This window comes from Cydia splendana, chromosome 13 (genome assembly GCF_910591565.1).
Source record: "Cydia splendana chromosome 13, ilCydSple1.2, whole genome shotgun sequence".
In the NCBI taxonomy this organism is placed as follows: domain Eukaryota; kingdom Metazoa; phylum Arthropoda; class Insecta; order Lepidoptera; family Tortricidae; genus Cydia; species Cydia splendana.
In genome coordinates, this window is record NC_085972.1 from 3,507,867 (window position 1) to 3,524,153 (window position 16,287).

General features: G+C 37.2%; 1 protein-coding gene across 5 annotated transcripts in view; it reads right to left on the reverse strand.

Moving 5' to 3' along the window:
- LOC134796354 (putative polypeptide N-acetylgalactosaminyltransferase 9) overlaps positions 1-16,287 on the reverse strand; it is a 328,216-nt gene that overhangs the window by 258,893 nt on the left and 53,036 nt on the right. For 4 of the 5 annotated variants that reach the window (XM_063768510.1, XM_063768513.1, XM_063768512.1 and 1 more), the window contains exon 1: positions 12,813-12,967. The exons of the other annotated variant lie outside the window; for it this stretch is intronic. The gene's annotated coding sequence lies outside the window, so the exon portion shown is untranslated. Of the gene's footprint in view, positions 1-12,812; positions 12,968-16,287 lie in introns of those variants that run through there. 5 annotated transcript variants of the gene reach the window in all.

Sequence of the window (16,287 nt, forward strand, 5' to 3'; positions counted from 1 at the left end):
ACTTGCAAGATTTGATTACAGACCGACAGACAGACAGACAACGGTCAGGTGAAACTAAATAAAAGCTTGTAAAAAAAGCGTCACGTATTTAAGTATTCGACACTTTTCTGGAATGCCTATAACATTTATGCCTACTTCCGACCACTTTAGTATGAAAAAGAAACATCGAACAAGATGAAACATGACCTCAAACCGCAGTGGTGAGATGCAGATAACATGAATTTCTACAAACAACACGTTTCTAACTAAAAACTGACCGCAAATAAGAAACTCGTTTCACAGTACAAGAAACACAGTAAAAAGATAAGATTCTTTAAGACTCTGACTTAACTCTTCGAAAAACATAATTATACACACCTACTCATGGACAAATTTAGAGGAACGCAAAAAGAAAGTTTAATTACCTACCTACTGGATTTCAGCACCTAAAGTAATTTCAAAATAAGTAACTAAACTTTTTTTTGTGTTCCTCTAAATTTTTCCATAGTTGCAATATTTTGGTTTTGCTTTGAACAGATCAGGCCCCTGTTTCACCAACGTGACAGGTGCGACGAATTGTAAAATCACTGTTGCTGACGTCACAGGCATCCATGGGCTACGGTTACCGCTAACCATCGGGCGGGCCGTATTCCTGTTTGCCACCATCATTGTATTATTAAAAAAAACTTTATGATATCGGAAAGAAACAGATATTTCTCTTGCTAAGTTTATGACAATTGTCACAAGAAACACTACAATTGTCACGAAATTCCGACATATAACTCATTACCTGTCAAGAATTACCTACAATTCTTCTAAATCTTTGACAATTGTCAGAAACTTCGCAGGAGAAATATCTGTTTTTATCCGATATAATAAAGTTTTTTTAAATAATACAATGATGGTGGCAAACAGGAGTACGGCCCGCCCGATGGTAAGTGGTAATCGTAGCCCATGGATGCCTGTGACGTCAGCAACAGTGATTTTACAATTGTCGCACCTGTTAAACTAAACTAAATTTGTACACGAGTGCTATGATGGCGAAGGGCTATGATGGCCGGCTCTTTATCATTTGACACAATGCCTGTCACGTTCTAACAAGTACCTAAGCGCGAAAGTGACGCATGACATGACAGGTGATAAATACCGCTCCTGCAGTTGGTCTTGTTAAGGTACAGCCACCATCAGATATATTGGAGCGGCCAAGGTGTTCACAATATCTGAACACGCACTCTAACGCCCTGACAATAGAGGCGTGCTCAGATATTTGTGAGAACCCCAGCCGCTCCGATATATCTGATGGCGACTGTACCGTTCGCATTCAAACTACACCAGCATTACTATTTACGGCCCCGACACTATCATGAATACTGACATTACTTTGAAGGAATGACGTTTTTAGTGATAGCGTAGGGATTGTAATGAAGGAATGACGGCAAGTAATGATGTTTATTTTGATAATTTCCGTCAGTATTGGAGTTATGTCAAAGTAATGATACTAGAAATGACATTAATACTGACAGTGAATTGATTAGAATGATGGAATCAGAAATGACAGAAAGAATGATGGACGATAATGAAGTTATCAAACTGCACAACGGGACTTAATCGCGTATTTAAGTTTTAAGATTTACCTCCGACGTTTCGAGGACGGCGTTGTCCCCGTGGTCTCGGAGCAGACTGGCTCAAGTTGACATCAACATCTTCTAGCCGCGCGAGTTTTTCGAACTACCCGCACTTGGTCATGTTTATCAGTTTGAACGTTTTGCGCACTAGGGATGTCACTCTGTCGACACACAACACTAACGATATTCGATTTATCGACTGTCGATATTCGTTTCCGCTTACAATTACTAATGACTGGATTCCATGTGGATGAGATCTTAAAACCCTCTTAGATAATGAAGTTATTAAACATTTTTTAATATTTTTGATGTAATGTCAAAATAATGACATTATACTGATAGTGAGTGGAGCGCATCATTCTAATCCCTCATTCCGTCATTTAATGTACTTGAGAAGAAGGTTTTATACTAACAAGAGTTATTACTGTCATTTAAATCAATAAGTGAAGTATACCTAATTACAGTATTTACAGTAATGCGACGCGATATTGCTGAAGCAGAGGGGCTACCGCGAAAACCGAAATTCGCAAATTGCGGGGATCTTACTCTTTTACTCCAATGAAGGCGTAATTAGAGTGACAGAGAAAAATGCCCGCAATTGACGATTTTCGGTATTGGCGGATAGCCCTACAGATGCCAAAAATCCGAGCAGCAACATCGATTTAAATTCACGGCAAATATGCAGTCTGCGGTAGGTAATGTTACAATACAATACAATTTAATTCTTTATTGCACACCTCACATCGTTTACAATGTACAGTAGCATAAACAAAGACAATTACACCTCCACCTTACCATACACCTACAAAGCCTACCTACCTTTCCATACAAAGTGACAACTCACAAAAAGGCCTTACATACTCGTAGGGGGTCATCCATTAATTACATCACACGTTTAGGGGGAGGGAAGGGGGTCAAGAAAATGTGACATGTTGTGACAAGGGGGAGGGGGGAGTCACAAACTTGTGACGTCACTTTAACTTCATCAGTAACAACAAATATTTGAACTATTTTATTCGCTGTACGGTTAAAAAACAAGTTTTTGGAACGACGTTTTTATTCGTTTAATTTTCTGTCCCAATCAGTTTTGGTTTATAAAATTTCTATAGGTATTTCTTTTGTGAAACATATTTTGATAAAATTTTAAATCAATATTTGCCGATATCGTTGAAAAAATGTGACGTCACACCAGGGGGGAGGGGGTCTGCCAAATGTGACCAAGTGTGACAAGGACCGGGGGAGGGGTCAAAAAACCTAGAAATTCGTGTGATGTAATTAATGGATGACCCCTAGCAAGGAAGACAAGTAGGTGCCAAAGACGAAGACCGGCGTGTTACAAAGTTAATACGAGTAGGTACTTACCAGAAATGATCACAAAACTGGACAACAGTGAAAACAACTAAGGAGTCATCCATTAATTACATCACACAAAATTTCGATTTCTAAACCCCCCTTTTTAGGGTTCCGTACCCAAAGGGTAAAACGGGACCCTATTACTAAGACTTCGCTGTCCGTCCGTCCGTCCGTCCGTCCGTCTGTCACCAGGCTGTATCTCACGAACCGTGATAGCTAGACAGTTGAAATTTTCACAGATGATGTATTTCTGTTGCCGCTATAACAACAAATACTAAAAACAGAATAAAATAAAGATTTAAATGGGGCTCCCATACAACAAACGTGATTTTTGACCAAAGTTAAGCAACGTCGGGAGTGGTCAGTATTTGGATGGGTGACCGTTTTTTTTTTGCTTTTTTTTTGTTTTTTTTTTTGCATTATGGTACGGAACCCTTCGTGCGCGAGTCCGACTCGCACTTGCCCGGTTTTTTAAGATCCTTGTCACACTTTCTCATAGGAAAAATATAGGTCGTTAATACGTCACACTTGGCATGACGTGTTACTGTGACGTAATATGTGGATGAACCCTAAGGAGACATCAATTAAACATGTTGCGTTCATTCATTAACTTTCGCAACAACCGGCCAATTCGCCGGATCCCACGACGCTCAGACAAGCGGAACCCAACGCAAGCATAATTACTCATTAAGCGATGTTGCATAAAACATAACGAGAACTACTTTGTTTAAAGTATAAGTTCTCATATTTGTTTAGAAATTTGGCGTCTGTCCATGCCAAGTTATGTTATTTCAACAAGTGGTTTTAAAATGAGAACTGAGTTTTTCAAATTATTTCACACGGCCGAATTAAAGCACCAGAAAATTATTAGAAAAATCTAGACAGCAGTTATTTTGACACAATTTATTTATAAATCGGGAAAACGAATAAAAAGAAACCGGTCAAGTGCGAGTCTGACTCGCGTTCCAGAGGTTCCGTACATTACCCAATTTTTAACATTTTTATGTCAAACGTGAGTGAAATGTCTTTTAAAAATCCGTAGGGATCGGATCTTAAACTAAGTAATTAAGTTCGACTCACGCTTGACTGCACATTTCTCATAGATTTTCCTGTCATCTATAATAGGTAAAGAACTATTTTGTGTATTTTTTTCAGAATTTTAGACCCAGTAGTTTCGGAGATAAAGGGGAGGGGGGAATGGTCGGACATACAGACAGACGCACGAGTGATCCTATAAGGGTTCCCTTTTTTCGTTTTGAGGTACGGAACCCTAAAAAAACCTATTGTATGAGGGCGGCCAAGTTCGCTCTGCACCTTACATAAAACCGTGAATGTAAGCAGAAAACAGACGCTAAGCTGACATGGGAGTTTAAGAATTATGCTAATGGCACGCTTAAAGCGAACGATACTTTCAAAGTAAAACCATATGGCCGCGAAATTGCTACAATTGATGTGACAGCTGCCTTCGGAGCGAATTTCTTGACGACGAAGCTGACGTTAATACGCGAGTTTTAAAACAAGCATAATTTTACGTGTTTAATGTATTCTGTGTATTGAAGTTTGTTATGAGAAGTTGGGGCTTTAAAATTCGCTTGCGACCAAAGTATGACATTATGTTGGTGCAGTCACCTACAATATGTTACACAAAGAAGGTAGCAAAAATATCTGACACGATCTTATTTGTAGAGCCATAAGAGCGTGTCACATATTTTTGCGGCCTTCGAAGAGTAACATATTATTGCAGGTGACTGTGCGTGTACAGTCGCACATGAAAAACTTGTAATTCTTTTGCTGTGACGTTTGACTTTTCATTAAATAATTGCATTTAATATTTGGTATAAGACTGATTTAATTCATCATCATCATCATCATCATCATCATCATCATCATCAATGTAATCATATCAGCCTTTTATCACCCACTGCTGCTGGGCATAGGCCTCTCTTCGAGTTCGCCACTTATCCCGGTCCTGAGCCAATCTCATCCAGAAGTGACCCGCAGTATTTAATTAAATTCACAAATGTCCCTTTTTCGAGCACTACGAGAATTTGCCGAGAGAAAATGTACAGAAAGTACAGATACGTACAGAGTCAAAAATATCCAGATTAATTACTGATATCCGAAAGTTAAAATTAGTCAAACACACATAGGAAGGTCAATATATATTATTTCAGTTGCAAATAATAGTACCTACTTTATAACCAATTTAACAAATGTAGACCAACCAGTAGGCAGTACACAATCATTATATCCAAGTGCCGCATTTAAGTATGATTATTATTTTAATTGTATGTTCGTGACGCACCGGAGTCTCAATATTATATACACAAAAATATCGTTCAAGAAATAAAAATGTAGAGACAAAGAATATTTTTTTTAGAAAATATAACGACAGGTTGAACCCTTATTAATTTCTAATTACAGTAAAAGTAAATATAAAGGTACATAAAATACAGTATTTTACGGCAAATTACACCCGTAGCCGTAGCGTAACGGTACCAGTTAAGCTCAACAGATGGAAGCGTCGAGCAAGTCATCTTCCTAATTACCCCCGCTCTTCAGAGCTTCGCAAAACACTTCGCGGCAAACTCAACCAGTATATAGTTGTTTTTTTTTTAAGCTGACCGTTTAGGGCTATGACCTGTCATAGTCCTACACGGTCAGCTTAAAAAAATTCAACTATAACTTGAAGTTAATTTGTACAAAAACATAATTTTCCACATACAATTATTTGTAAGCACTGATTGACTAGCACGTTATCTTTTCGCGGATTAGCAAAGTACTATTTTGGTTTTGATTTATAAGGTATTTCAATTTTTTTTCTGGTTTAGAATACTTACCACGCCACTTATTACGCGGGTGATAGAAAATAGTCCATAATAATATTGCACTCTCGGTTCGTCGCGGTTTAGTATGAGTTTTTTTTATATTTTTATGAGTGAGCGTGACACATGAAAATGACACACAAGGGTAGCATCAACACCGCCGCAGTAATGCAGCTGTAGTAGTATTCGTAGTAGTAAATCCAGGGAAAACGAAAATGTGGAAGAAGACGTACCTCGTGGCTCAAAAACCTCAGGTGCTGGTTCAAGATGAGCACCGGATCGCTGTCTCGAGCTGTATTCAAAAGTGAAAATAGCCCTAATGATAGCCAACCTCCCGTAGGAGACGGCACCATAAGAAGAAGAGTAGTATTCGTGAAATGAAATTAGTATTTCCAAATCCCTATTTTACCTAACTCAAGGCCGGCGCCCCACTGCTGCGCACGCTACTGACGCTACATCCACGGCCCACGTTTTAATACAAACCGTGGGCAAGCCCACGAAATTTTGTATAGGAACGTGGGTCGTGTACATAGTGTGCGCAGCAGTGGGGCTCCGGCCTAATACAAACCGTGGGCAAGCCCACGAAATTTTGTATAGGAACGTGGGTCGTGTACATAGTGTGCGCAGCAGTGGGGCGCCGGCCTAAACCTATTTCACCTTTAGTTACATAGGAATATAACTAAATGTGTCTAGTACGCATTGTTTACGCACCTCGCAATGTTGTCAACTTGTCATGTCGCAAGGAGGTCGTTTACATGTCAAGGCGACGTTTTGACTCGTCGTTTGTCGCGGTCGGTTAATTGTTAATCATTATTCGGTTGGTTCAGCTGTGGTGCAGTCAAGGACGCTTGCGATAATGACGCATAGGTATTATTTATAATAGCTTTTGTACTATGTTAACAAATTTCAAAATTGCCTAGACGATTGAACCTATTTTTATTTTTTATAATATAAACACTCTTTGTGTGTTTGTGCACATGAATGTCGTTCCTAATCAATACGAACAGACCATATTAATTTCTTGTGGGTTTCCTGTAGTGCCCGAGCGAAACATGTTTTTTTGCCGAAACCGAAGGTTCGGCTTTGGCCGAAACATTTGTAAACTTATTAAAATCGTTGAAAACATGTCATAAAACCGCTTTTATACACATATTAAGACTGCGTCGACCGTCCAGTGGCGCCCTCATTAGGGGAATATTAGTGTTTTCTAATAATTAAACCAATAAATTTCTGTATACATAAATCAGTAGGTATATTAATATTGTTGTCCTACTTGTTCCCCAACTTTCGGTCTTTGTCACATAGTTTAGTTTCATAGTCTCATCTCATGGTACGAATTACCATTTCGTAAAACTTTCGGCCGTTTTGTGGCCGAAACCGAAACTACGGCTGAAACGTGGTTTTTTGGCCGAAACTGGCCGAAACCGAAACCAAACCGAATCTTCGGTCGGACACTAGTTTCCTGTAAATTAATACTGTTTACAGTAATATGATCCTGAGACAAGTTTTAACTTTAATTTACTAGATGGCGCTGATATAATTTGTCGGAGGATTCTAAATTGAAACTTAGTAATACCTATATTGGTAAGGTTCTGTATTGAATAAGTTATTAGTATTAAAGCTAATACAATACAGACACAATGTAATTGCTTTGAGAAACTAATTTCCATTATTGTACCTACCTACAGACAACTTGCTTTGTCAGTGTGACTGTGACATCAATATTTAGAGTTAGATGGGAGTGACTCAAATACGGTGACGTCTAAATGTATTATCATTAAGTGGGTATTCAATTACATTCAGAAATGCGATGCTTAATATAAATATAGATTAAATTAAGTTAATGTAATACCTATTTAACAAATAATATTTTCCTATTTAATAAATAGCCTACTAAGCAAAGATTTTACTATGGGTAGTAGGCGGCAATATATGTATACATATGGCATTAAATAGATAAACATGTACATTGAAAACATCCATAACTTTGGAACAAATATTCGTGATACGTAAACACAAATAAATGCCCTTACCAGGATTCGAACCCAGGACCTATACAGCTTCGTACGCAGGACCACTACCGAACCGACTATAGGCTAGAAGCCCGTTAATTCAAAATTACCTATACTGTTTTGAACAATAGCTGACTAATAGTATAATTTAACCCTACCACAGCCCAGGACGTGCTAATTAAATACCTAACTGCCTTGCCTCGTCTTGCCTGGGATGCAGGATGCTAGCAAAAATTTAATAACTAGTATTTAATAAAAAATTCTGACGTTGCTGCCTTCAGAGCTTGACTAGTAAAGCTTGTTTATATGAAATTGAAGCTGAGAAAAAATCAAACAAGATAACGTAAAAAAAAGATACGGCCGTTTATGTCGCAAAAAATGTATGTTTCGACATTCTCAAGGGAAACAAAATGTATAAGGGTACTTCCCGTTGACCTAGAACTATGAAATTTATCAAGTAATATCGTCTTACACTACAAGCACAGCAAAAAATCTGAGCGCTATAAAGTTGTAAAAAAAAAAAATTAAAATACTTACGTTTAATTTGTACGGAACCCTCGGTGGGCGAGTCCGACTTGCACTTGATAGGTTTTATTTTAAATTAAAATCATGAAATTTTATAAATTTAACAACACTAAACAACTATACGTTGTTCGTGTGTAATTTTAAAACTAAGAGTTAGATTTGAGAAACTTATTTGATTGTGTTGGAATATTTACATTGAATACAATAAAATCTAGTCATTAGATGTTTTGATTATCCTAGTGCACGTCGGTACTATTCAGTATTTAATAGCACAACAATAGATTTACCAAAAAAAATATTATGTATTGTGTGTTACAAACACGTGTAGGTAGGTATAATTATTACATTATAATCCGCATTCATGTGAGATTAGATTACATATCGTAACATAATATATCATATCAATACGGTACAATACAATACAGACAGTCGCAAAAAAATTCTGAACATTCACTTTGACGTCTTGATAATAAGAGGCTTCGTTCATATTTATGAACACCTGGGCCGCTTTTGGCCCTGTACTCACTGTCGATCAAAGAGAATTGATTGTAATAGAGAGGTAATGTCTAAGAAAAACCCGTGCCCCTTAGTTTGACATCCAAAACCGATGGCGCTGTACGGCAATTGCGTGCGGTCACTGAATCGTCAAACGTTAACTTTTGAGAATCAGAGTTACCTCAAAATGTATGGAGCTGTACAGCGCCATCTCGTTTACCTGTCAAATTTGAAGCCGAAATTGTCTTAGATTTTACGCATCTTATGTAATCAATGTATCTTTGCTGTCGATTATTAAATAAGATTGGATTGACGACTTATTAATCTTATCATAGTAGGTGTAACTGTAGAGAAAACGCACCCTTATTTTATTTATTTATTTAATCTTTATTGCACAAAAGAAAAACCTTATAGTACAAAAGGCGGACTTAATGCCATAAGGCATTCTCTACCAGTCAACCTTAAGGCTAAGCAGAGAGATTGTGAGCGGTGCTACATCCTTATGCTTGTAATGTCTAACAAGTATCTAATTGGAACAGAATACCCGGGGGTCGTGTATGGATAAACCCCTGGGTTTTATAATGGCTACAAATATAATGACCATCAAAAAATACTTTGGTATCCTAAATAAAAAAATCATGCTTACCAAAAAAAATTACTGAACACCAAAAAAATAAGGCCTAAAAATACAAAAGTACCACCACTTTAATTACGACTGCACTTCAAATTGTATTCAAATACCAAATATATTGAATGATCACCAAAAATCATTAATGATCACCAAATCTTGAAGACCAAATTAATGCGATATTTTCACCTAAATAAACCACTATGATTACCAAAAAATTTATACATATTACCAAATAAAGTAAACTGATGCCAAAATTACTAGCCCCTCCCGCTCAACCCCCCGTAGCCCGCACCGCATACCTACCTAACCTAATCTACTTTTCTAGTAGCATTTCGTTATGCTTCTAGAAAAGTAAGTTAAACTGCTATCAGTTAAGTGGGTTAGGTTAGGTTAGCACTGCGACCCTTACAGAAACGAAATGGTACTAGAAAAGTAGGTTAGGTTAAGTTTCAACTGCTACCCATACAGATACGAAACGCTACTAGAAAAGTGGGTTAGGTTAGGTTTGAACTGCGACCCTCACAGAAAAGAAATGCTACTAGAAAAGTGGGTTAGGTTAGGTTTGAACTGCGACCCATACAGAAACGAAATGCTACTAGAAAAGTGGGTTAGGTTAGGTTTGAACTGCGACCCTTGCAGAAAAGAAATGCTACTAGAAAAGTGGGTTAGGTTAGGTTTGAACTGCGACCCTTACAGAAACAAAATGCTACTAGAAAAGTGGGTTAGGTTAGGTTAGAACTGCGACTGTTACAGAAATAAAATGCTACTAGAAAAAGGTGACGAAGTGGATTAATTAATTTAATAGGATAACGATATATTAAATGATTGCACATTTTTAATTAAAATGTGGTTACAATTTTGTGATCATTTACTATTTTTGCGTTTACAATGATTATTTTGGAGCCATTTGCTTTAATAGGATAGCAAGATTTAAAAATTTGGTTATCATTTTACATTAAAATGGAGTTCTAATTTTGGTGGTCATTTACTATTTTTGGGTTTACAATGATTATTTTGGTGTCATTTTCTTTAATAGGATAGCAAGATGTAAAAATTTGGTTATCATTTCACATTAAAATGGGGATTGAAATTTGGTAATCATTGACTATTTTTGGGTTAATAATGATTATTTTGGTGTCATTTCCTTTAAAAGGATAGTAAAATGTAATAAAATTGGTAATCATTTCACATTAAAATGGTGTTATAATTTTGGTGATCATTCATGATTTTAGGGTGGTAAAATAGATTTTTTTGGTATTAAATTTTACTAAATCTGGTGATCAGTTAAATAGCAGCCTTTTATAATTAACACTATATACCAAAATACTGAGTCGGCTTCCGTTATTAATAATATTAGCTGCCCACATTTCTTTAATTTTTAAGTAGGTAAGTACTTACGTTGAAAAATAGTGTAATGAAGTCCAGTTACCTTTCCTTGTATATTATTCTATTAGCACTAAAACGGAAGTGTACATTGCAAATATTGCAATGTAATGCACATTGGGCCTTACAAGGATATATAGGTAGGTAGGTACATATAGTCTGTATCTTTAGGTATTTAAATAAAAGTAAACAAACAACTTGTAAATTTTCGGGTAGTTATAGTTAAATATAACATTTATTGGTTAACCGACCAAATACAAAACCGCCTGGATCAGTCACTGAACGACCTGACTAACCTTACATTATTTATTGTAATCATGTAATGTTTTCATCTACCCTCAACTGGCTTAAGGAGCCATTTGAGGGTAGGTTTTCGGCGCGATTCGGGAAATGAATTAGAGATTAACTAGATACGATATAGTAAAGATATGTGACGTCCCACGGGTAAAGGTACCTTATGGCGGTTGGCGCTTAGGTACGCTATTACGCCGCTCCAATATTATTGCGGCGCTATGTGACGTAAGCGCCAGCCGCCATAAGGTACCTTTTGCAGTGGAACGTCACATATCTTTACTATTTCATTTCTATGAGTCTCTAAAGGCCAGCGGCGGAGCACCAGGCGGAGCGGAGCGCAGATCACCGAGGAGGATTTACGCCGCGCAGCGCACACCGGCGAGGTAAAATCCCCCGCGATACCGCGAGCACCCGCCAGCCCGGCGCTGGCGGCCGGCGCACCAGGGAGCACTTCGGCGCAGGCCGGGGGATGCCGCGGCATGTCGCCGCGTGTACTCTATCACAAGGGATTAGTGACTAGTGTGCACGAGTTCTCCCCCGTCGTCCCGGTGCTACTCCGGTGCACTCGGGAGGCCTCGGCGCATGCCGGGGGATGCCGCGGCATGCCGGCGCCTACCGCCGCGGTATCCTCTAGCGTGCTCCTCGATGCCGCGGAGTAACAATCCTCCGTGATGCTCCAAGATCGGTCTCAAAGCATTTAAATTTATACCTGAAGGTAATTGAAATAGGGAAGAAAATACATTGATAAATTTAAAGTGATCTGCGCTGCGCTCCGCCGGTTTGCGCAGGCCTTAATTCATTTCCCGAATCGAGCCGTTTGTTTACTTTTATTGAAATACCTAAAGATACAGAGTTTAGGTCGCATAGACATGACTAATGTCAAAACAGCTTATATTTTATTTTTTACCTAAGTATACGGATGGTGGCACAGATGTGGATGGTGGCATACAAGGATGAATAATAAATTAGGTAGGTATTCTGCAATGCTAATTCTACCGGAGTCTACCTGCGTTTAGGTATTTCGTTAGCAAATAATCTTAAAGTGAATGAATAAAGCGAACGCTTTTAACTTATAGAAACCACTGTTATGGTTAATTTAGTATGTGTTCGTATATTTAGTTTTTCGCTTTCACGTTTTTAAACATATTCATAACTTGAACTACATTTCCTCGAATACCTACAATCAAGACATTATTAAGACGAATTATTAATTTCTTATTTATGAGATTTGTAAATTCCGTATGTACCAGTTTTTTTTTTACTTTTACAAAATAGAGGTAGGTAAGTACCTACCTATTATACCTATATCCTACATTATTACAATAAATATTTAAAGAAACGTGCGTGACAGGCAATTTGGGTAATTATCTATAAAATAAGAAATAATTGTTCATTTTTCGTTTGACACTACACGTGTATGTAATTTGACAGCTTGTTAGGTATACCTATCAGAAATAAAAAAAGCCATATATGCTTTAACTTTTTATCACTTAAATGCAAATTGTATGCAAATTTCGACATTTCGCCGTTAACATTCCAACTTTCCATCGTATCGCCATGTCATTCTCAAGTGTAATATAGCCCCGGTCAAGCAAAGCAAGTCAACGAACCTCAAGTGCAAAGCATCTTGCCATTAAAAACAATCCTGCGCATCAAGGACCAACGCATTCCTAATAAAATTCGCACAAACCTTTTGAAATCCAAATGTCAAATCCACACACACACAGTAGTAGTTAATAAACAACTATATTTATTTAGTTAGTGCACTTCACTAGGAAATCTAGAAATCCACAGGTTCCGTAATGAGATCGCGCGTTCGCGGGGACGAGCGACGTGCGTTCAATAGCGGCGACGCGGCGAGACTGACTTGGACTTGACGGGAAGTGCAGATCGGCCATTGGAGGATGGGTGCGCGGGTGAGCTTCCGTTTTGATAAAATTCGCGAGCCTGCGGGTAACACGTTCACTGCGATAGGGGGTCGAAAGACCCCATGCAAAGTATGGTTAATTACTTACGAGTTATACGCAGCGAAGGTGTTGTAAGTCCGGTTTACATGGGCTTAGTGCTTGTCATATAATGTAACAGCACCAGTCATGGGACATTTAAGAGGAAATTTGGAGTATTTGTGATATTTCCCTGATACATGTAAATGGTCTACCGCTTAGCGTGTTACAAGATGAATGTCCTATCCGTCTTTCATGTTTCAGGCGTGTTGTATCAAAGATACTACAATTAATTTCCACATACTTAACAAATTAAAACTATGTTTTTTTTCTCCAGTCATGGACACCAAAGCTCCAGTAATGGAACCCCGGTAATGGACGTGGATCCAGTAATAGGCCCCCTATAATGGACATTGCTCCATACTATTAAATATTGAAATAGGGAATAAGTTATTGCAAAAAAATAAATTTTTGGATTCTCTTTGGTATAAGCTTTTATCGCTGAATGTATTTTTCTTTCCACAGACAATTATTATTGTATTAGACCCATGGAGACAATTCTAATATACCCAAACACAATTAGTTAGCGTTTATCGCAGAGTTCCCATGCCCACCTCCTGTCTCCATGATCAGATCAGGTCCATGTTATCATAATATTGCATTATCATCCGATTTGCATATTACATATTACGTATACAAAATTTCAACTCAATCGGAAATCGGAAAGTGGGTCAAATTCAGCTACCAAAATTTGACCCACACTAACTAACAGGGCAAGTTAAATAAAAGTTTGGAAAAACGATATTAATTTATCCGAAGTCCGAGCATACCTCCTGGTTGACATATTTCGTAACTACATTTTACTTCTGTAATTGGCAAGCATCGTTATGTAAATTGTCCCATCATAGGAGGTATGCAGTTTTACAGCTCCTATAATGGGATTGGGCCTAATACCACTATTTTTTTACATCTGTGGAGTCACAACATAGTGTGTTGTATACCTTATCTCATGGTAAACATTCTAGTTTTTATCAAGTATTAATTAATTAAAAAATAATAAATTAACTCATCTCTTTTAGCGAAGTTGTTAAGAATTCTTAGTGGTATTTTTTTTCAGTGACACGACAACTTTTGGGTTGACGCCAATTTCTTAAAAAGTAACCGAATTTAATAAAAATTCAAACTGCAACAGTTCTAGAACTCTTATTTATGATAAAGTATAGCCAGTGTTTATAAACTACTTTTAAATACTTATTTTAGATGATTTGTGGTTGTTTGTCCCATTACCGGTTCCACGTCCATTATAGGGTATACTACTACAAATCGGTTGTGTCACTGGGTAAGTTCATCAGAAATGGTGAATAGAAAGACAGGTACCTATTATTAGCCTAAGTAACAAAAGAACAGTAATTATTTGGTAGAATAGTTCAGTTTATATCACGTGTAAACAAAATAATTGCTTGACTGTCGGATCTCTTGATACCTACTTCTGTTTGAGGAGAAATAGTTATTTGTACAACAAGAGATCAAAGTTTGATATTTCTTCGAGTGCTTATTTTGAGTCCCGTGCAAGCGAAAGATTCTATAATAGATTCACGAGCGTAGCGAGTGAATCTAATTTAGAATCTTGAGCGTAGTAAGGGATTCAAAAGCGCACGAGATGTAAATAACTTTGATCTCGTGTAGTACACAAAATTTTTCACCCTAAGCAGTGAGAACATACCTAGAGGGACAGAGATAATAGAACCCAAGTATATCGAACTTGTATTACCCCGCATGTTGAAATGACATTTGACTATAAAGGTCACTTGAATGTCATTTTGTCTCACTCAGTGAGCAAAATCGCATTTTGCTCACTGAGTGAGACAACTCAGTGAGCAAAATGCGATTTTGCTCACTGAGTGAGGCAAAATGACTCAGTGAGCAAAATCGCATTTTGCTCACTGTTTTTAAGAAGCAAAGTACCCTTGTTCGAGCTGCTGAGGTGAAAATATAATACCTGGTTACATATCAGAATACCGAAAATCGATTTACCTAATAGTTGAACCTATGCTCGTTTTACCTATTATTTAAAATACCTAATGATCAATTTAAATAACTAACTTCTGCCCGCAACTTTCGGCCCAATTCGAACTTTAAAATATCAATTAATAGATCTAGAAACGATATGGATTAGATATGTCAGTGTCAAATGAGACGTTTCTTCAAACAAAAACGTCACTTTTGACACTGACATTTAATCCATATCGTTTCTATAGTTCGTTTTTTTTAGCATTAGAAATAAGGTAAACAATCTTGATGTGTATTTTAATTGAAAAACACATTTTAAAAATAAGTTACGGCAAATATGTAACAATTATGAATCTAATACGATCATTTATATTCTTCTGCTTTCATAAGTAATAGTTAATGATTTTTATAAAGCGTTTTTCAAATAAAAGACATGTCAAGATCGCTTACCTTCTTTCAAGTTCTTTCTAATGCTAAAAAAACGAACTATAGATCTATTAATTGACGTAAGTATCTTAAAGTTCGAATCAGGCAGTTTGTCTGCGTTGGATGATGACGATGATATATGTCATTAGCTGCTTTGTTACTGCACACCGTTGTATGGGGACCTTGCACTTTGAGACTATGCGCTGAAACTTGGCACAGTTGATTCTTAGCTGGTCTTGAGCAGATACAGACCGGGAGCCGTCGAGAGCCACCTCTCATTTAGTGGGGGGGGGAGGGGGAAAGTTCGACGCTGCCGCGCTTCACTTGGAGCAACATTTCTCTAAAACTATACCTATTAGGGAATGTAATATATCATTTTCGGATAAATTAAGGATGAGAAATCTAGTTTTGGAACAAAAACAATGCACTTACTAACAAAAAAAAAGCATAAAGTAGAAAAGACTAAAAAACGTATTTTTGATTTTTTCATAATTACCAATTTTTTTTAAAGTGTAGCAGGAATCTGAAAACAAAAAATACAGTGGTAAAGCTACACTTATTACGTTTAAGAAAATATATAGTTTAATATACAAAACTGTTGATAAATGGGAGATAAAAAATAATATTAAGCGTGGGTCAGAGTGATCTCAATACAAAATATTATGAATGTGGGAAAGTTACTTATAATTTGTTCTACAATCGTTTATTTTTCTTGTTTTTCGTAAATAACTCGTAAACGGTAGCCCACAGCCAAAAAATATCTTTTACGTAAATAATCTGTTTCAG